This window comes from Alligator mississippiensis, chromosome 4 (assembly GCF_030867095.1).
Source record: "Alligator mississippiensis isolate rAllMis1 chromosome 4, rAllMis1, whole genome shotgun sequence".
Lineage (NCBI taxonomy): Eukaryota > Metazoa > Chordata > Crocodylia > Alligatoridae > Alligator > Alligator mississippiensis.
In genome coordinates, this window is record NC_081827.1 from 216,901,712 (window position 1) to 216,922,902 (window position 21,191).

At 48.7% G+C, this 21,191-nt stretch overlaps 1 protein-coding gene across 2 annotated transcripts in view; it reads right to left on the reverse strand.

Moving 5' to 3' along the window:
• CSRNP3 (cysteine and serine rich nuclear protein 3) overlaps nt 1-21,191 on the reverse strand; it is a 166,193-nt gene that overhangs the window by 130,822 nt on the left and 14,180 nt on the right. For both annotated transcript variants that reach the window (XM_019480524.2, XM_019480523.2), the window contains exon 2: nt 7,692-7,862. The gene's annotated coding sequence lies outside the window, so the exon portion shown is untranslated. The remainder of the gene's footprint in view (nt 1-7,691; nt 7,863-21,191) is intronic.

Here is a 21,191-nt window from a genome sequence, read left to right on the forward strand (position 1 = left end):
AGGTGGAGACCATCTCTTCCCAGCAGCTCGCTGCCTCTCTCGCCAAAGAGCGGGCTGTGGTCATGAAAGCCAAAGCCTTCCTGACGACACCAGCGCCGCAGTCTTTGGTTGACCAAATAGATCCTCCTGTCCCTTCTCAGCCCATAGCCTGAGACTGGGAGGATCGACGAGAACACCACCTGTGCCCCCAGACCCTTAAGCCCCGCTCCCAAATCCCTGTAGCGCCTCATGACCTGGCTGGGAGTGCTCCGAGCCGTGTCATTGGTGCCCACATGAATAAGGAGCATGGGATAGCGGTCTGTGGGTTTGAGGAGCTTGGGGATCCTCTCCGCAATGTCCCGGATGCGGGCCCCTGGGAAGCAGCAGACTTGCCGGGCTAAGGGGTCAGGGTGGCAGATTGGCCCCTCCGTCCCCCTCAGGAGGGAGTCTCCCACAACAAACACCTTACGTTGTGTCTTGGGGAGAGCAGGGGCAGGAGTTGCAGTTAGGCCCATGTTGCCTGTGGGGGCCGGCAACTCAGCAGGCTTTGCTGGGGCAGCAAGAGGTGCATACCTGTTGCTCAGTTCTGGCGGGGGTGGGGCCTTGGTGCGGCGGGCCTTAGGGCCCTTGACCACCTTGGTCCATGCCCCTGGCTGGACACAGCAGGAGGTCCCAGAGTCCTCCTCTGGCCTGGAGGGAGACTGTGATCTACCCTCTGCCTCCCGGGGGAGAAGGGCCTGGCAGTAGGAGTCTATCTCCTGCTCGCAGTCCCTGATGGCACGCAGTCTGTGGACTGTGGCCTGGAGCTCCTCCAGCTGGCGTGCCAGAGACCCCAAAAGGGAGCAGACCCTGCAAGGGGAGGTCGCCATGCTCCCAGGCCCCAGAGCCTGAAAGAGGGACAGGCAGCCCCTGCAGCCGAGAGCCAGGGGCTCCATCTGCGTGGAGCCCGGAACCAGGGGCTCCGTCTGGGTGGCCGTCTCTGAGGCGCCAGGGGGGGGGGCGCGGAGCCCGAGGGGACCCTCGGGGTGCGGTGCGTGCCCATCCGTTTCATGCCTCTGGTAGGCTGGCTACGGCTGGGACTGTCTACCCTGGGGGGTGCGCAGGCAGGGTCCGACGCCCACCTGCACGCCCTCCCGCGCGAACTCCGCGCTAACTCACGCGCCGGCAGAGAAGCGCGCCTGTTTGTACAGCCTGTTTGCATGGCTCCCTGGGGGGCTGGGCGAAGTAGGGGCCTGGGCGGGGCTTGACCCGGCCCGGCTCCACTCAGCCGCCGCCTCTCACACACACACTAAGGGGTTAGCCCCTTCTCTCCACGGGCCCCGCTTACCCCGGCTGCGCTGGGGGTCAGCAGGGGGCTCCGCGGCTGCTGGAGGGTTTCTGGGGGGCTTTGGGGGAGCGGGGGCGCAGCGAGCTTTCACCCGCTCGTCTCTCGCCGCTCCCGCGTCTAACTGGGCTTATTCCCGGTCGGCGGGCCCTTTTAAACTGCGTGCATGCGCAGTGGGCCTGCCGTCAAGGAAGCTGCTCTTAGGGCAAATACGGGGGCCCTGCCCGGGGGGCCCTGCCCGGACTCAGTGGTGCTCTCAACAGCTTTGGGTCATGTTGCACATGACAGTTTGCGTTAAATGCACTTAAAACATGAGTGACTGCATATTCAAGCAGTAAAACATATGCTACTAGGCACATTCATATTGTAGCAAACTTAGGGGTTTTCAGGTGAGGAGCATCTCCGGATCATATTCAGAGATGCAGTTTCAGCCTGCTCCACAAGATAACATGAGCAACGTGAGGTCCTTTAGCATTACCACAGACCCCATCCTTCAGCTCCAAAGGCCTGTCTATCCACCCTCCAGAACTCTACTGCCCGGAGGGGAGCAGGGTGGTACTAGCCCTCATGGGGATTGTATCTGCCCCATGCAATAAACTCACCAACCCCAGGAGGGTATGACCACCCCTCCCTAGTCTACATGGCACTACCTTGAGGACCCATTGAAACCCTCAAGCTTCACTGAGGCCTGTTGCTTTTGCTTGATTGCTCCAATGCAAACAGCAGTCATCTGGCTTAGTAAGCCACGCTGAACAAGAGAGTATACTTCTTAGATGCCTGCAGGAGAGCTGTGAACTGGATTATTATTGAGGTGCCTGACTTCATTATGATATGGGGCAAAGAGAGAACTATCATCAACACAGCCAAGGGCACAAAGGGCAGCCAGCAAAACCAGGCAGTCTACAAGTGCATCATTGCCCAGACTGAGGCACCAGTGGAACTGGCAGAAGATCAGCACTAAAAACAAGCGCATGAAGTCACAGTATGTCTTGTGTACTGTGAGAACCATGGTCTCCTTCTTTGAGGAGCTGTTGAGGATCCTCAAGGAGGACCACACTGTTGCCCTCTGCTACATCCACAAGCCCAGTGCAACATTATGATGATAATAACAAAAATGACAGCACCAGCCACTGTAAAGTTTCACCAAATCCAGGGGAAAGGGTAACTGATGGGGCTCTGGGGGTGACACATGACTTAGGAGTGACTCAGGGCTCTGGGGATGGTGCATGGCTTGAGGAAGTGCCTAGATGTGGGGGTGCTAATCAGTATAGATTGCCCTCATCCCTGGAATTTACCAAAAGGGAGAGGGCATTGTATTCTGCACAATGCAGAGGAAGTGTGAATTGGTAGCACACCTATGCTTGGACTATGGCAATTGCGTATAGGCATATGGCCCAGTTAAAGCTTTATGGGCTAGTTAAGGCACTCAGAATTAAACTTGGTTTAGAGTTCATTCATGTGTGCAAAGCAGTAAGTGGAAACCTGATCCACCTGGTCCACCCCCATACTGTCCTGCCTAGCAATGGCAGCTCACTACTCATCTTCCTGCACTGCCCAGACATCCTGCACAAACTGGGGTACGTCAGTGGACTACCTGCCCCCCTTGTCTATAGATATCAGTTATCTCCAGTTGAATTCCATGCTCCAGTCTTATCTAGGGGCAAGCTTGGTGGACCTCTGACCCACATGACTGTTGTCTAACCCCTGAGGTAGCTTTTTGGGGAACCAACACACACAAACACACAATCAAAGGCTTTTATGTAGGTGTATCTGAGCATGAGCAGAAAGGTGACTGAGGGGAGAAAGCCCCAAAAGGATGGGAGGTGTAGAATAGACTGTGGCCCCATGACACCCCAAAACCTCACCCCGACAGGCATTGTTGGTATGGTTAGTGGCAGTCCCATATGCTCCCCTGGGGGGGCCAAGCTCAGACAGATCCCAGTGACAGGGAGTGCTGTCATTATTCAGGTCCTGGCAAGGTAGTTGCTTTCATCACCCCAAGGACACCATACACAGCTGTTTCAGATGGCAGTGAATGCTGTCATCATTTGGGGTTCTAGACCCTCTCATAGCTCAGGGTCACAGGAGCACCTGGGCAGAGCACAGGACGGGGCATCATTCTTCAGTAGAGAGTTAGGGGTGGAGGACAGGGTAATCCTAGTTTGTGATAAGATTGATTGCTACTTTCACTGCTTAGAGGTCTGGCAGAGCTATGAAGCTGTAACACAGGTGTAGGAAGGTTTTCAAAGTCTCATGTATGTTCCATAGAATCACAACCTTTCCCAGAGAGCCATCACAATGAGCTGTTCCCTTCCATTTCTCTAGGACAGGTGCTGGCTTGAGAGCTTGAAGCAGCAGGACATATCTTGCAGGATCATCACCTGGGATACTCTTGCCAGGGAGATATCGGCCAGAGAAGCAGTGTCCTGAGACAGGGATAGACAAGTTAGCACGGGCAGTGTACCTTCATAATGGGCAATCCCCATCCACCTGTGGGAACATCCAGGGAGGCAAGGGTAGGGGAGAAAGTGGATAGCTGAAAGTGTGCTTACCATCATGTGGTTCTGCTCTCATTGTGCTTGCCTATGGAAATGAGCAGGGAGAGCAAGGTGTGCCAGCTCTCCCTCAGAATATTTTAGAAGTTGGTAACTGTTTCAAGGTCTTCTCAGCTGTCAGTGCACTGCTGTCTGTGCACCTGTCATAGTATGTGTAGGAATTAAAAAATTGGCACAAATTATCAGTTACCTATGGAAACACACTCAAGGTCATTTTGATTTTATTCATTCCTCAGAGTTTTCTGTGGCCTGGGAATGCACAAGAGGTTCCAGCATGGATGCTACTCCAAGAACATAACAGGACATATTACCACTCACAGGATGTCCTATAACTGAAAACGCCTATGACACCAGAGAGACCAGATGCTGGAGGATTTTGTGGAGTCCTCCACACACCAAGCTGATACCACTGACAGTTGGTTTGATGCCTCCAAGTGCCAGCAGGATTAAACAGAGGGGCTACTAAGAACTTTTCAGGAGACTTTTGTGGCTCAGGACTACCAATTCCTTGAACTTCTACAGGGAGTGGTGAAGGGCTCAGAGAGGGTCTAGGGATTCACCTTCCAAGCCCATGCATCTCTCTGGTCCATGTCCATCACAGAGGTTGTGACAGTCCTTCCTGGATAGCGTGGCTACCATTGCAGAGGATTATGTCCACACCAGGACTTTGGGGCTGCAGCCATGTGGGGCCACATACTCTCCCTCACCCAACAAGAGGCAACGGTACCAGTCTCACACAAGCTTGGGCTACCATTGAGACTGGGTGCCTCCCAGTCCTCCTCCACCCTTCCTTGACCAGAGACAGAGCAACTGAAGAACCAAAATTTCAGCTCCTGAAGTACGGCACTGCACACTTTGTGCACGGCTGTCATCACCATTGCCCACCCCATGCCAAACTCATTGGTGATGGGACAGAGGATGTCAGTGTTTGGCAACTTCCAAGTCACCTGGGCCATGGGTCTTTCAGTGGGCATGGAGCACCAAAGCGCTATGGATTTGGGGGCCAACTTGAAACAAAAGTCCATGATGTGTCATGAGACATCCTAAAGTTTTACTGCCACTACTTATCACCCGAGGTTCCAAGCACAAGCTGCTTCCACTAGTCCAAGCTCACCAGTTGTGCCCATCAGTGAAAAAGTGGCATCTGATACTGGGCCTGCAGTGCCACAGCTGCTTGTGTAGCTGTGTGCTGTGCCTCCTGCAAGTGGATGAGCATGATGCCCATGGCAGCATCACCGTCCTGAAAGCAGCACCTGACCAGGACCAGGTGATCATGCCACCAAACACGGGTTGCCTGTGGATAAAGATTTGCTCAGTTCCATCCACTATTTGTCATCTCCAGGAAGCCCCTGGAGAACTGATCCCAGCCAGAACAGTGAGTCAAAGAGGCCCTGTGCCAGGCCAAAGAGGGTTTGGAATTCGTGTCCTCAGGGAGACAGTTGACCAATCAGCACTTTCCTCTAAGCTCAGCTGTTTTCAGCTGTTCTCAGGAAACTGGGAAAAAGTCCCTCCAGAGATCACTTCCAGGATGTCTGTTCATCAGCCTTTTAGCAGCACAGCCCAAGCTGGACGTATTAGGATTCGTAGTAAAGATTATTATGCACTTGTTCAGAGCACTTTCTAACTTTTAATAATACACAACATGCCAGAGATTTAATGCATACTAAGTGTTAGGGCTGTGCAAAACACCATGATTTCATTGCAACATCCATTTTACTATTTCACAGGGACAGTGTTTTGTTTCATCATTTCATTTCAAAGCACTGTCCCATTTCATTTTGTCGAAACTGTTTCACTGTTTTGATGAGTTTCAATGCTTCTCCCATAGGCTATAATGGGGAATCATGAAAATGCCTAAAACTTTGTCATTTCTTGCATGAATTGGATGAAAATTGCAGGGATGGTATCCCCTTCTGAGGTCATGAAGCCTACCAAGTTTCAAGGGGATAGATACAGATGTTTCTGGGAAACTGCACCTCAAACTCTTCAAAGCAAAACTCCTGACACTTGCTGGCAGCAGCAGCCTGCTCTCATACGACGTGCAGATCCAGAGGCTTGCACCCCCAGGAGGGCTGCTGGGCTGTGCCAGACTCCTCCTGGGGGTGTGAGCCCCTGGATCTGCATGCTGGATGAGAGGAGGCTCAGGCTGCTACTGCCACCGGGGACAAGCAGCAGCAGAAATGTTCTCCAGTGTTGGGCGCAGTCCCAGGTGGGAGAAGCAGCCTCCTCTCATCTGGGGTGCAGATCCAAGGGTCTGCACCCCTGGGAGGGCTGCCAGGCTGTGCTGCACTCCTCCTGGAGGTGCAAGCCCCCAGATCTGTGTGCTGGATGAGAGGAGGCTCAGGCTGCTGCCTGGGATTCATGCTGGGCACAGCCTGCTCCCATTGCCAGGGAAGATTGTTGCTGCCGCTGGTCCCAGGTGGCAGCGGCAGCCTCCTCTCATCTGGTGTGCAGATCTGGGGCCTCACACCCCCATGAGGAGTCCAGCGCAGCCCTCCCAGGGGTGCAGGCCCCTGGATCTGCACTCTGGATGAGAGGAGGCTGCCGTTGCCAGCACTGAAATTAAGTAAACCTGGCTTCGAAATTTGAAATGTTTCAGAACCTTTGAAACGTTTCGAGTGCCCTTGTTTAGTTTCAAAGCTGTTTTGAAGCCTTTTGTTTTGTTTCGATTTTGCTGTTTTGAGCTCAAAACACATTGAAACAGCTTCAAAATGAAACACCGGAGAAATTTGGCACAGCCCCATTAAGTGTCCCATGAGACAATGTCCCTTGTCTCTGTTGCAAGGACTCTCTAAGCCATCTCCTCTGCCTAACTGCATATGAGAAGAGCAGGAAAAAGTGGGCAGGGATTTTTTTTCTCAATAGTAGACCCAGGCTCAGAAGGGAGGCCTTATAGAAAATTTTTTGACAATCACTCTTCCTGGCCTCAGAGCACTTTTGATTATCCCACTCAAATACAGGGTGGCTTTAATGTAAATATTGTTTATTCATTAGAGCTTGCCCTACTCAGAAGTGAACAGCTAATCTAGCTGGTTTGTCCAGCCGTGCTTCAAGGGTAGCACTGCAGTAGCTTGCCCTTGAGATGAATAAGACATTGATGACTATTGCGAGATCCATATTAGAGAAAAATGTTCAGACCTTCCTGGCAGCAACAAATGGATGCCTAGGAAGGTCAATGTATTGTTATTATTTTCACTTACTTTGCATGTCTGATACAAAGGCTAAACACAACTACTGTGATGCCTGCTTCATCTGTTCATGCACAGGAGCCCTGCATGGACAATTTGCTCCTGGAAGGGAAGGTGTGGGAAGCTCCTGCCTCTCCTGCATTTGCACTGGCTCACATAGCAGGAGGCATGCCCCAAAAGGAGCAGCTGCACTCCCGTAAGAGAGTGTGCAGTTTGCAGTTACTTCTCTGCCCTGATAGGGTTAAATCCAGAGGAAGCAGAGGAAATCAAGAGGAAGTTTATTTTTAAAGCAGTATATTTCAGGAATTGTTAATTTCTCTTCCCATATAACAGAAGGATATTCTTCAATGTACAAGAAATACCCTCAGGGAGGACACTATGCTGCAGTCTTTCTAATAGCAGGTAATACAAGTATAAAATTTGAAATTTCTCAATCTTATTTTCTACATTTGTTAAATTTTGAACAAGTTATTCCTACTTGAGGGCTTGGGTAATTTTTTAAAAACATCTTTCCTATTGTAACAGAAAAACAGAAAAATACTCAAATAAACATTAATATCAGTCAAAATACATTAAAACATTTGAATAATTTTTGAGCCTTTATGAAAAGGAACAATGTGCCTTACATAAAACTTTAGTACTTACGGGTAAAATGCTTAAAAGTGGATGGATTGACACTGTCGCCGCTGTCAGCACATTCACTGCTAGAAACTTCATCATCTGATTCCCGCACAGAGGAGCAGGGTGAGTAGCCATCAACTTGTTCAAATTTCCTCTTTAAAATTCCACTCATAGCTGCAACGCTGTCACATGTACCTGTAAAAGGAACAAGAGCAATGAAGCATTGAAATGTTTGACCGCTGACCATGCAGGCAAGGTCTCCAAAGTAATTATTTATGGAGGATTTTATACACAAACTTGGCTGCTATCTCTAGCCAAATGACTGCTTATTGGGACTTTCAAACAATTGACCAGGAAATATTAAAAAAATTATAATAATTTCACTGTATTAACTTTCTTATTTACATAATGACACAAGATTGTATCATCTCCTAAAGAAAGGAGTTTAAACTCCAAATATATTCTGAGTCAAAGCTCTATAATTAGCCAGTTACACAGAAAAAAGATACAGTGACATCCTTAAAATATAATGGGACAAATTCAGAGCTGGTGTAAAGCAGATATATTATAAGACAATGGAATTTTACACTTTGACGTTATGTTTGAATTCACATGATACTGAATCATGATATTGAGATATTTACTTCAAATTAGGCAAGAATTCTCATTAAGAAATGCGGGTTCAGCAAGAAATAGGTCAGTCATTTAAAACTTGATCTGTACTCTCAAGTTACTAATGTCTTCAATAAGATTTGAAGGCATTGAACAAATCACAGAAGGCACAGAATATCTCACCAGACCAGGTCTTCACGTGTGGAATACTGGCTCATGTTTGCATTTCAATTTTTGAAGCAGCTTTTTGCAGTGGAACCTTAGTGCAACTCATTAAGGGAAACTATTGGCACATGTCCAAGATAATAATTTCATACTAGTAAAGTATTCAAGGAATGAACCTACCCATAAGAATTTGGATTTTTACTTGCATTGCCCTGTAAGCCCAATATCGAAAACATCCTTGTCATCATGTCTGATCTTTACCAAACTCAAAAAAAAAAAAAATTAAAAATCACACAGGTGATTTTTATGCCCATTTGCATAGGATTCCATATGAAACATTAAAAAAGGGAGACTGAAAATATTTCATTTAACAGAATTGTAGGACTGTTTTCAATATTTTAAAGGGAAAAAATAATATATTTTCTATTCCTTTAATTTAAAATATATTTTCAGTGGAATTCTGCCTTGAAGATCAGTAGTTGATCAGCTTATAACGTGGGCTAAAATTGACTTCCAAGAAATTTAATTTCAATGCTGCAGGCATCTTTACTCTCCTACGATACTAAACAGTGGATAATGGGTGCATCTACACATGTCCCTACAGTGCTGTTGTTACTGTGCTGGGCTAGCAGCACACGGTTTCTTTTAGCCGCCACATTGCTGTGGCGACATGCTATAGCAAGGGAGCAAGTCGCTACGGTGACATAGCTGTGGTGTCGCAGTTTGTGCTTGCTGATGCTATGTCGCTGTAGCATGTTGCTATGGCAATAGCAACATTGTTGTATCATGTTGCTACTCCATAGCATGTTGCTACGGCAATGTAGCATCTCGTGTAATTGCGCCCAATCAGTTTTAAGTAACAGATAAAAAACAACTTCTTTAACATGTTCAAATATACAGCAGGAAATAAATTCCTCACTTTTCTGAGGGCCATTTATAAGTATCTTGTGGGAGTTGCCAATTTCAGCTATTTTATAATACAGCTGTTTTCACACAGTAAAATTTATTCTGCCTTTGCAAGAATTTTAACCTGTATGGATTTGTCTAATTGGGGAAATCCTTTTTAGCAGAGATCTGGAATCAGTATGATATAATGTTAAAAGCAGAGATTACCCAATTCCCACAATGGACCTTACACATCATTTGAAGTTTTAATATTATGAACCATACACAGAAATTAATGTGCATCTGTTTTGTCATGGAGGATGCTCGGCTTCTTGGCTGTTTGTGAGAGGTCTGCTTTCCTAAAAAATTATTCCTCGTGGCTGGACACATGACCCAAATATGCCATACCCTGGTTGAAAATCCAGATTTAATCTCCTGTTTTTCTAGTCCAAAAGCCTGCCAGCAGAGACTGAAGAGAAAGCATTACTTGTTTATTGGGGGGGGGGGGGGTGCATGGAGTACCTTGCATCAGTTTACAGTGACCTCTGCAGAAAATTTAAGAACAACACAGAGAGTGTGGAAGCTTCACTCATAAAACAATCAGAAGTATAAAACAGATTAAAATGGGGATAGATATGGGGGTAGTTTGGGTCTTAAGAGGCATGTATAGGACCTACTTCTTTTTTTTTACTTCCTTCTAGCTCCCCAATGTCTCCCTTGCAAACCATCTTTTCCCACTGCCTCCTGCAGTGCTTGTAGCACTGAATTTGTGAAATCGCAATTATTTCCATGGCAACAGACTGCAATATCAAAACCAAAGGATTATAGCTTGACTGTAGGAGAGGGTAAAAAGGAGCAGCAGGAGTGTGAGGAAAAAATGCTTATATTCAAACATCTCCAGAAACAGATTAGTGAATGCTGAGAAGAGCTGCTAAAGAGTAAAGGATTTCCTGCATAACCTAGACTTGGGTCAAGCTAATACCCCAGATCTAAATACACTCAAATTTGGGAGACAGGAAAATTTAAAATAAAAGCCCAAATGGCCTCTGTGAGAATAAGTCAGAGCCAAGCCACAGTTCTTACTACCCTGAAGCTGTAGAGTGTTAGAAAATGGGATCTATATTTTCATAGCCTGGAGCTATCACAAACCAAATACCTGTTCATAAGACATGTTCTTCTGTGACTATACAAGGTGGTGGCTAGCTGACTTGCACACATACACCAGCGAGGCTGTTTCAAGTTCTTAGCAATCTGAACTGTCTTTAGAGTATTTTAAAATTTTCTTGCAGATAAGATTACTTACATTTGGGCTGGATATTACTACTGTCCCTGCATGGGAGGAAGGAATCAAGCCCCGCCCAGGCCCCTACTTCGCCCAGCCCCCCAGGGAGCCACGCGACCGGAGCCGCGCGAACAGGCTGCACAAACAGGCGCGCTTCTCTGCCGGCGCGTGAGTTAGCGCGGAGTTTGCGCAGGAGGGCGTGCAGGTGGGCGTCGGACCCTGCCTGTGCACCCCCCAGGGTAGACAGCCCCAGCCGTAGCCAGCCTACCAGAGGCATGACACGGATGGGCACGCGCCGCACCCCGAGGGTCCCCTCGGGCTCTGCGGCCCCCCCCTCTGGCGCCTCAGAGACGGCCACCCAGACGGAGCCCCTGGTTCCGGGCTCCACGCAGACGGAGCCCCTGGCTCTCGGCTGCAGTGGCTGCCTGTCCCTTTTTCAGGCTCTGGGGCCTGGGAGCATGGCGACCTCCCCTTGCGGGGTCTGCTCCCTTTTGGGGTCTCTGGCGCGCCAGCTGGAGGAGCTCCAGGCCACAGTCCACAGACTGCGTGCCATCAGGGACTGCGAGCAGGAGATAGACTCCTACTGCCAGGCCCTTCTCCCCCGGGAGGCAGAGGGTAGATCACAGTCTCCCTCCAGGCCAGAGGAGGACTCTGGGACCTCCTGCTGTGTCCAGCCAGGGGCATGGACCAAGGTGGTCAAGGGCCCTAAGGCCCGCCGCACCAAGGCCCCACCCCCGCCAGAACTGAGCAACAGGTACGCACCTCTTGCTGCCCCAGCAAAGCCTGCTGAGTTGCCGGCCCCCACAGGCAACATGGGCCCAACTGCAACTCCCGCCCCTGCTCTCCCCAAGACAAAACGTAAGGTGTTTGTTGTGGGAGACTCCCTCCTGAGGGGGACGGAGGGGCCAATCTGCCACCCTGACCCCTTAGCCCGGCAAGTCTGCTGCTTCCCAGGGGCCCGCATCCGGGACATCGCGGAGAGGATCCCCAAGCTCCTCAAACCCACAGACCGCTATCCCATGCTCCTTATTCATGTGGGCACCAATGACACGGCTTGGAGCACTCCCAGCCAGGTCATGAGGCGCTACAGGGATTTGGGAGCGGGGCTTAAGGGTCTGGGGGCACAGGTGGTGTTCTCGTCGATCCTCCCAGTCTCAGGCTATGGGCTGAGAAGGGACAGGAGGATCTATGTGGTCAACCAAAGACTGCGGCGCTGGTGTCGTCAGGAAGGCTTTGGCTTTCATGATCACAGCCTGCTCTTTGGTGAGAGAGGCAGCGAGCTGCTGGGAAGAGATGGTCTCCACCTCTCTCCCCTAGGGAGGAGGCTCTTCTCAGCCAGACTGGCTGACCTGCTCCACCGGGCTTTAAACTAAGCCCGCTGGGGGACGGGGGGACTACCGCCACTGCTGGCCCGCTGAGCAATCCTTGCAAAGCCAGCGGATCACGGCACTCAAGGGAGCCCACCCCTGCCCCAGCCCTGGTAAAATCTGTGGGCAAGGAAGGAGCCCCCCAGGGGGCACTTGCCTGCCTGTACACAAATGCCAGGAGCTTGGGGAATAAGCAGGAGGAGCTCATCCTCCTGCTCAGTGCAAACAATTACGATGTCATAGGGATCACGGAGACCTGGTGGGACTCCACCCATGACTGGACCACGGGGATAGATGGCTATACCCTGTACAGGAGGGATCGTGTAGAGAAAAGGGGCAGGGGTGTAGCTCTCTATGTTAAGGAAAGCTACGCGTCCCTGCAAGCCGATATTGGCGACCAGGGTGGACGGCTGGAGACCCTCTGGGTTAAAATCCGTTGGGAACACGGCACGGGGGACACAATGGTGGGAGTCTATTACAGACCTCCCACCCAAAGTCCTGAGCTAGACCAGGAGTTTGCCCAGGAACTGGCTGAGGCAGCTTGCTCCAGGACCATCGTTGTCATGGGTGACTTCAATTACCCAGACATCTCGTGGGAGGATCGCTCAGCAAAATCTGAGCGGTCGCAGAGCTTCCTCTCGTGCGTGGATGACCTCTACCTGACTCAAGAAGTCTATGGGCCAACGAGACGCAAAGCACTGCTCGAACTGGTGCTGGCTACTGGGGAGGACCTAGTCAGCGACCTAGTGATCGATGGGAAGCTGGGTGACAGCGACCACGAGCTGATCACCTTCACCATCTGCCGAAAAGCTGGCAAGTCAGTCAGCAACACACAAGTCTTTGACTTCAGGAAAGCCGACTTAACAAGCTCAGGAGGCTTGTCAGTGAGGCCCTAAGGGACTGTGACCGCAGGGAGAGGGGAGTTCAAGAAGAGTGGTTGCTCCTCAAGGGAGCGATCCTCAATGCACAAACTAAGTCTATTCCATCTCGGAGGAAAGGCAGCAAGAGGGCACAGCAGCCCCCCTGGCTCTCCAGGGACCTAGCAGACCTCCTGAGGCTAAAAAGAAAGGCCTACAAAGGATGGAGGATGGGAGTCACCTCCAAGGAGGATTATTCTGCACTAGTCCAGTCCTGTAGGGAGCAGACCAGGAAAGCCAAGGCTGCAACTGAACTCCAGCAAGCTTGGAGCATCAAGGACAATAAAAAGTCCTTTTTCAGATATGTGGGGAGCCGGAGGAAAAGCAGGGGCAACGTTGGACCCCTGCTGAACCAGATGGGGCAACTGACAACTGACGCCCAGGAAAAAGCCAACCTATTAAATAGGTACTTTGCGTCGGTCTTTCATCAGCCCCATGGGACACCCGTGCCCACTACAGGGCCGGGAAGTCCGGGTGAGGGTGATCCCCTGCCCTCCATTAATGCTGACTTTGTGAAGGAACATCTTGAGAAGCTGGATACCTTCAAGTCAGCCGGCCCTGACAATCTTCACCCCAGGGTACTCAAGGAGCTGGCGAGCATCATAGCCCAGCCTCTAGCGCGGATCTTTGAAAACTCTTGGCGCTCTGGTGTAGTGCCCGAAGACTGGAAGAAGGCCAACGTGGTGCCTATCTTCAAGAAAGGGAGGAAAGTGGATCCGGCTAACTATAGGCCCATCAGCCTGACTTCTATCCCGGGGAAGATTTTAGAAAAGTTTATTAAGGAGGCCATCCTTAATGGACTGGCCGACGCCAACATCTTAAGGGATAGCCAGCACGGGTTTGTTGCGGGTAGGTCTTGCTTGACCAATCTCATTTCCTTCTACGACCAGGTGACCTATCACCTGGACAAGGGAGAAGAGATTGATGTCATATATCTTGACTTCAAAAAAGCCTTCGATCTGGTGTCCCATGATCGTCTCTTGGAGAAACTGGCCAATTGTCGCCTTGGGTCCCCCACGATCCACTGGCTGGAAAATTGGCTCTGGGGTCGGACCCAGAGGGTAGTAATTGATGGAAGTCACTCATCGTGGTGTCCTGTGACCAGTGGGGTCCCCCAAGGCTCTGTCCTTGGACCCATACTGTTCAACATCTTCATTAATGATGTGGACACTGGAGTCAGAAGTGGACTGGCCAAGTTTGCTGATGACACCAAACTTTGGGGCAAAGCATCCACACCAGAAGACAGGCAGATGATCCAGGCTGACCTGGACAGGCTCAGCAAGTGGGCGGATGAGAATCTGATGGTGTTCAACGCCGATAAATGCAAGGTTCTCCACCTTGGGAAAAAAAACCCGCAGCATCCTTATAGGCTCGGCAGTGCTATGTTGGTTAGCACTATGGAAGAAAGAGACTTGGGGGTCATCACTGACCACAAGATGAACATGAGCCTGCAATGCGATGCTGCGGCTAGTAAAGCGACCAAAACGCTGGCTTGCATGCATAGATGCTTCTCAAGCAAATCCCGGGACGTCATTCTCCCCCTGTACTCGGCCTTAGTGAGGCCGCAGCTGGAGTACTGCGTCCAGTTTTGGGCTCCACAATTCAAAAAGAAGCTTGAGAGAGTCCAGAGAAAAGCCACGCGCATGATCAGAGGTCAGGGAAGCAGACCCTACGATGACAGGCTGAGAGCCCTGGGGCTCTTTAGCCTGGAAAAGCGCAGGTTCAGGGGTGATCTGATGGCCACCTACAAGTTTATCAGGGGTGACCACCAGTATCTAGAGGAACGTTTGTTCACCAGAGCGCCCCAAGGGATGACGAGGACGAATGGTCACAAACTACTACAAGATCGTTTCAGGCTGGACATAAGGAAGAATTTCTTTACTGTCCGAGCCCCCAAGGTCTGGAACAGCCTGCCGCCGGAGGTTGTTCAAGCGCCTACATTGAACACCTTCAAGATGAAACTGGATGCTTATCTTGCTGGGATCCTATGACCCCAGCTGACGTCCTGCCCTTTGGGCAGGGGGCTGGACTCAATGATCTTCCGAGGTCCCTTCCAGCCCTAATGTCTATGAAATCTATGAAATCTATGAATACAGCCATTACTGCTTAAAATTCAAATCAATGTCATTGTCTGAGGTTCTGGAGGAGCTTTGATTGGTAACTTCAGAGTCAGATCCAGCTTCCCCCTGTCTGGTAAAGGCCAGCAAGGAGGTGATGCTGCCAAATCGAAGTAGATTGTCAACATTTCCTTAAACAATGCAAGATGTCAGGTTTGGGGGTTTTTGTTTTTTAAAGTGACAGTTGTCCAGATTTTGTCTTAATTCTCTCTTTTTCTGGACAGGTTATTAGAGTGATCCTAGCAATATCTAGTGTCCTCAATGCAGATTGAGCCCCAGTTCATCTGGTTTCAAGCCTGATTATGCTACAGGATGCATGGTTGTTGATACCCTCCTTGTGTTAGGGGATAATGCTCAGGGGTTCCTGTTGAGCTCATGTGATATTTCAGTGCACAGGGGTAGGTTACCCTAGAAGGTCTCCACTCCCTTCTTTCCAGGAGAACTTTGAGGGAAGTGTTGATAATTTGCCTTTTCATCTCCCTTACAGGGCTACCTCAAGTTTCCATTTCATTACTTGTCCAATAAAACATGTATGCAGGTAGAAAGGGACTTTATGTAGGTAAATAGGGAGGAAATAGGCATTGCAGGGTTTCTTGTACTCTGATGCAACTCAACTGTATAGTTCCATTTTATCTGACCCAGTGATTGCAACAGTTTTTTCCTATCACTGAACAAAAATGGGGCCTAATTGTGAGTTAGAGCTCAGGATGAGACTGAGGTGTTGTTGGTAGGGAGAAGAAACTGGGAGAGCTTAAATATTTCAACATTATTGGTAGGATATATTTGACATTTGTAATACAGAGTTACAAAATGGTATTTTTACACAATCATCTGATTTTGAATGGCCAAGTAGAAGACCGAAATATTTGGGGGGGCTTTGGGCCTGAGCAGGAAATATTTTATTCTGAGTACCACCGAGAAAGTGTGGGTTCTGGATTTGAAGCAGACCAGGTAGGGTAAAATAAAAATGATATCCACTGCTCAGGAGTTCAGTGACTATTGTAACAGATTAAACATTAGCTCAAATGATTTGTCTATATCAGGGACTACAAAGAAGATTCATTTGGAAAAACATCTGTATCAACAGCTGCCAAAAACTCTTCACACTCTAGAAAAATACATATCTGTACAGCACACTGTGCCCATATTATAGATATATATTGTAGCACCTGAACAAGATCCACAGCTTTCTGTAGGAGGGAAATAGTACACACAGTGACACAAAAATTGATACTGTACATCAACAAAGGGTGACTGACAAACAACAAGGTCTGTCACTCTTAAAATGTGATACATTCAGCAGAAGATAAGTAGCCAGCAGGGATAAGCAGCAAACACAATGCATTCAGCAATAAAGTCACAAAGATTCTAGCATCTGTACTACTAGCAACACATGACTTAGAGCCTGAACAGACCTTCAAGAACACCTGGTAAGAGAAACAGCACAAAAGAGTGATAGCAAAACAATGGTCATATAGACAGAAAGCAAAATCTATAGAAATGGAGCTCCTGTCAGATGACAAGGATCAAAAGGATGATCATTCAGAGCTACAAGTACTCTGCAGTGCTCTGATTATCACTAAGACACAAGTCAGTCATGACATGTGCCATGAGTAATAGAGATGTCAGTAATCACATCACTACATAGGTCATAGTGAATTGTCCCACCCTTAGAGGTATCATAGCAACAAGTGCATCCTGAAGAAAAATTAGGTCTCTGCATCTCTGAACAGCATCCATTATGCAGAGGCAGCTGACAGCACCAAGGGATCTGAAAACACTATGCAGCTTGTGGAAAATCAACTCATGGCACAGAAAGAGAAAATGAAATCAAAATACTGTGAGACTCAACCCCCCTGGACTCTCATTAAGACTTTCCAAGCAACTCCTAATTCCATCAACACATGGTGGGGCAGCTGTGAGCTGTGACTAGAGATTGAATGCATCAAAGTGTTAGAGGGGTGTAGGTTGTAGCTGTGTTGGTCTAAGGACATAGGCAGACAAGGTTCTTTGGGTTAACCCAAAAGCTTGCTAAGGAAACTTTTTTCCAACTATTTAAGTTGTCTTCAAAAGGAGGCTAGATAATCGCCTACCCGGGGTCATTTGACCCCAGCATTCTTTCCTGCCCGTGGGAGGGGGTCAGACTTGATGGCCTGCTCAGGTCCCTCCCGACCCTACCAACTATGAAACTAAGTTGGTCTAATAAAAGATATCAGGTGTACCCAAAGAAACTTGTCTGTCAAAGTGTTAGGGCTGTTTTCATAGAACAGGGAGAAGTGAGGGGAAGGAGAAGTGATCCTGTGCATGTTACCTTAGCCAAGGGCAAAGTTGACAATATGACACTTTTCCATAATTATTGGATAATCGTTAAGCTGCTGGTTTCAGTCAGCAGCCTGCTGTCTCACACAGCTAAGTAACAAGCAGGCACATGAGGCTTCCATGTTAGTTGATCTACACTATGCCACTCATCATTAAAGTACAATGACTGTGTCCCCCATCATCTCCTGCCACTACCACCATACTATTCACTACATTAACGTAGCACTAATACACAGCAGGGCTAAACAAGAAGACAGAAGCAGCAACATTAACTCAGGCAGCTTCATCCACATATTCATTGCTATAAACGGTAGATCAAACTCCAATTGCTTGGCACAGATGGGGATTCTTAGAAGAACTGGCTACTTGCCACAACAGAAGGGAGTGAGCATCTCCTGTGGAGAGAAGAAAATGTTTTTCCCCCTTAATTTTCTCCTAGTCTGAGGAAACCAGTTCCTGCAAAGTGATCATTTAGCCAGTTCCCTAGCTGTATGATTACATGGAGCGGCAAAGCAAGAGTCTGCAGAATTCCATGGAAACAGGCTCAGCCCTTCCACAGTGCCGGATAATTGGCAGGCACCATGAATGTAAAGAACTCAGGGACAACATTTTAATATGTCATTTTGTCAAAATAAATATCTGCCTATTTTTATATGCACATATAAGTTGCATTTATTCAAATAATCATGTAATCAAGGCTGATCTGTATCTGGAATCCACAGCAAAATTGGATAAAACCCTGCCTGTAGTACTGACCTCATCTCACACTTAGAAAGCACAATAATTCTGGCACAACACAATAACCATCTCCTTGTAATATTTTTTTTTGGAATGCATGCATCTCTGAACAACAGTGTGAGGGCAAGAAAGAAGTCTGTGGCAAATAGACATATGCTGTACCCATGGTCTTGAGTGGTGCTTCCTGATCATTATTGTGTAATCTCTGGAAGCTGCAATGCAAGACTAACTCTAGAAAACAACTTTAAATTGCCAGTCTCTGGTATTTCTCTGGCACCTGGGGAAAGAAATTTTAAAAACACAATGATGTCAGATGTGCTGCATAGGGAGAAATAAAAAGATTTCTCTTATCTTCCATTCCAGATATTGCTTTGAAAGGTGATAAAAGATACCTAAGAGACCAAATAGACTGCAGCATGACAATAAGAGTCAAACAAAGGCAAAAACTCAAATGAAATTTCATCCTAGTTATAATTTGAAAATAATTAATGATTTTGCAAACACTGTAGTTCATTGCTCATGCAATATGCCATATTTTCTCACATACAATGCACCTTGTTTTTGAAAGGCAGAATGAAGAAAAAGTCATTTTTCCAAAGTTATGGCTGCATAGAGCAGGGACACAGCCCAATCTTCAGCTGACTCACACTTTATTTCCTGCTTAACTAAGCTGAAACCCTAGCTGCTGATGAAGACTGGTTTCCATGGGCACTTGTACACATGATGCCATGGTGTCTCGAGGTAGGCTTTGGCTTCGGCTTCCTAGACAATGACCCGCACATCACAATGAGAGACATGCTCAGTTGGGATGGGCTTCACCTGTCCCCCAAAGGTAAGCATGTGTTCTCTTCTAGGTTGGCAGATCTCCTCCGGCGGGCTTTAAACTAGGCTCGTTGGGGGGAGGGGAAGATGAGGGCGGGGGAAGCCGTGGACCACCAAACCATGTGGCACCCACAAGGACGGTCCAGCCTGAAGAAGGAGAACATCGGGAACCTGCAATCCATGGGGCGGCCAGCAGTACACCACAGGTAAGCAATAAGCAGGTAAGCAATAAGGGGCCCTTTGGGCATCAGAGCCGGAGGGCAACAAAGGCGCCAGTCACAGGGCTCAAGTGCCTATACACTAATGCTAGGAGCATGGGGAGCAAGCAGGATGAACTAGCACTCCTGCTTGCAGAAAACACCTATGACTTAGTAGGGCTAACAGAAACCTGGGGGGATTCTTCCCATGACTGGAGTACACATTGAGGGTTATAAGCTGTACAGAAAGGATAGAGCAGAAAAGAGAGGGGGAGCAGTTGCGCTCTATGTCAATGAGCGATATACATCGACCCTTATCAAAACGGAATCAGAGGAGGAGAAAGTAGAAGGATTGTGGGTTAGGTTACATGGAGGTCAAGGAGAAAGGGATTTGGTGGTAGGGGTCTGCTACAGGCCCCCACACCAAGGGGAAGAACTAGATTTGGGGCTACTGAGGCAGCTCTCAAAGACCATAAAAACTAAGGAGGCAGTAGTCATGGGGGACCTAAACTACCGAGACATCTGCTGGGAGTCACAGACAGCAAAGTCCCACCATTCACGCAGGTTCCTATCCTGTGTACAGGACCTCCACCTGATGCAGGAGGTACACGGTCCCACTAGGGGGAATGCCTCACTGGACCTGGTATTGGCAATGGGGGATGACATGGTAGGGGACCTACAGATCGGTGGTCACCTGGGGGACAGTGATCACCAAATAATATAATTCACCATAAGACATCGAGTGGGTAAGGTAACTAGTAAGGTGAACGTGCTAGACTTTAGGAAAGCTGATTTCAATGAACTCAGGCGTTTAGTCAAGGACGCACTGCAGAGTAAGTGTTTTAAAGAGATGGGAGCCCAGGAAGGGTGTCTGTGCCTTAAAGAAATGATCCTTAGGGCACAGAGGGAGACGATCCTGATGAGGGGAAAAAGGGGGAAAGGGGCCAAGAGGCTTCCTTGGCTGACCAGAGAAATCCAGAGCAGCCTTCGGGCAAAAAGGGGGTCATATAAAAAGTGGAATCGGGGAGAGATTACTAAAGAGAAGTATACCTCCTCTGCTCGTGCTTGTAGGGAGGCAGTTAGACAGGCCAAAGCTACCATGGAGCTGAGGATGGCATCCCAAGTAAAGGATAACAAAAAATTGTTTTTTAGATATATAGGGAGCAAAAGGAAGGCCCAGGGTGGAATAGGACCTCTACTAAATGGGCATAAGCAATTGGTGACGGACAGGGGGGACAAGGCTGAACTCCTCAATGAGTTCTTTGCCTCAGTGATCCTAAGTGAGGGGCAAGACAAGTCTCTCACTGGGGTTGTAGAGAGGCAGCAGCAAGGCGCCAGACTGCCATGCGTAGACCCTGAGATGGTGCAGAGGCACTTGGAGGAACTGGATGCCTTTAAGTCGGCAGGCCCGGATGAGCTCCATCCGAGGGTGCTGAAGGCACTGGCTGACGTCATTGCACAGCCACTGGCGGGAATATTTGAACACTCATGGCACACAGGTCAGGTCCCGGAGGACTGGAAAAGGGCCAATGTGGTCCCCATTTTCAAGAAGGGGAGGAAGTAGGATCCAGGCAACTATAGGCCAGTCAGTCTCACCTCCATCCTTGGCAAAGACTTTGAAAAAATTATCAAGGCTCACATTTGCGAGAGCCCGGCAGGACAAATTATGCTAAGGGGAAACCAGCATGGGTTCATAGCAGGTAGATCATGACTGACTAATCTAATCTCTTTTTATGACCAGGTTACAAAACACCTGGATTCAGCAGTAGGGGTTGACGTCGTTTACTTAGACTTCAGGAAGGCCTTTGATACGGTATCCCACCCCATACTGGTGAACAAGTTAAGAGGCTGTGACTTGGATGACTACACAGTCCGGTGGGTGGCAAATTGGCTAGAGGGTAGCACCCAGAGAGTCGTAGTGGATGGGTTGGTATCGACCTGGAAGGGTGTGGGCAGTGGGGTCCCGCAGGGCTCGGTCCTTGGACCAATACTTTTCAGTGTCTTCATCAGCGACTTGGACGAGGGAGTGAAGTGTACTCTGTCCAAGTTTGCGGATGACACAAAACTGTGGGGAGAAGTGGACACGCCGGAGGGCAGGGAACA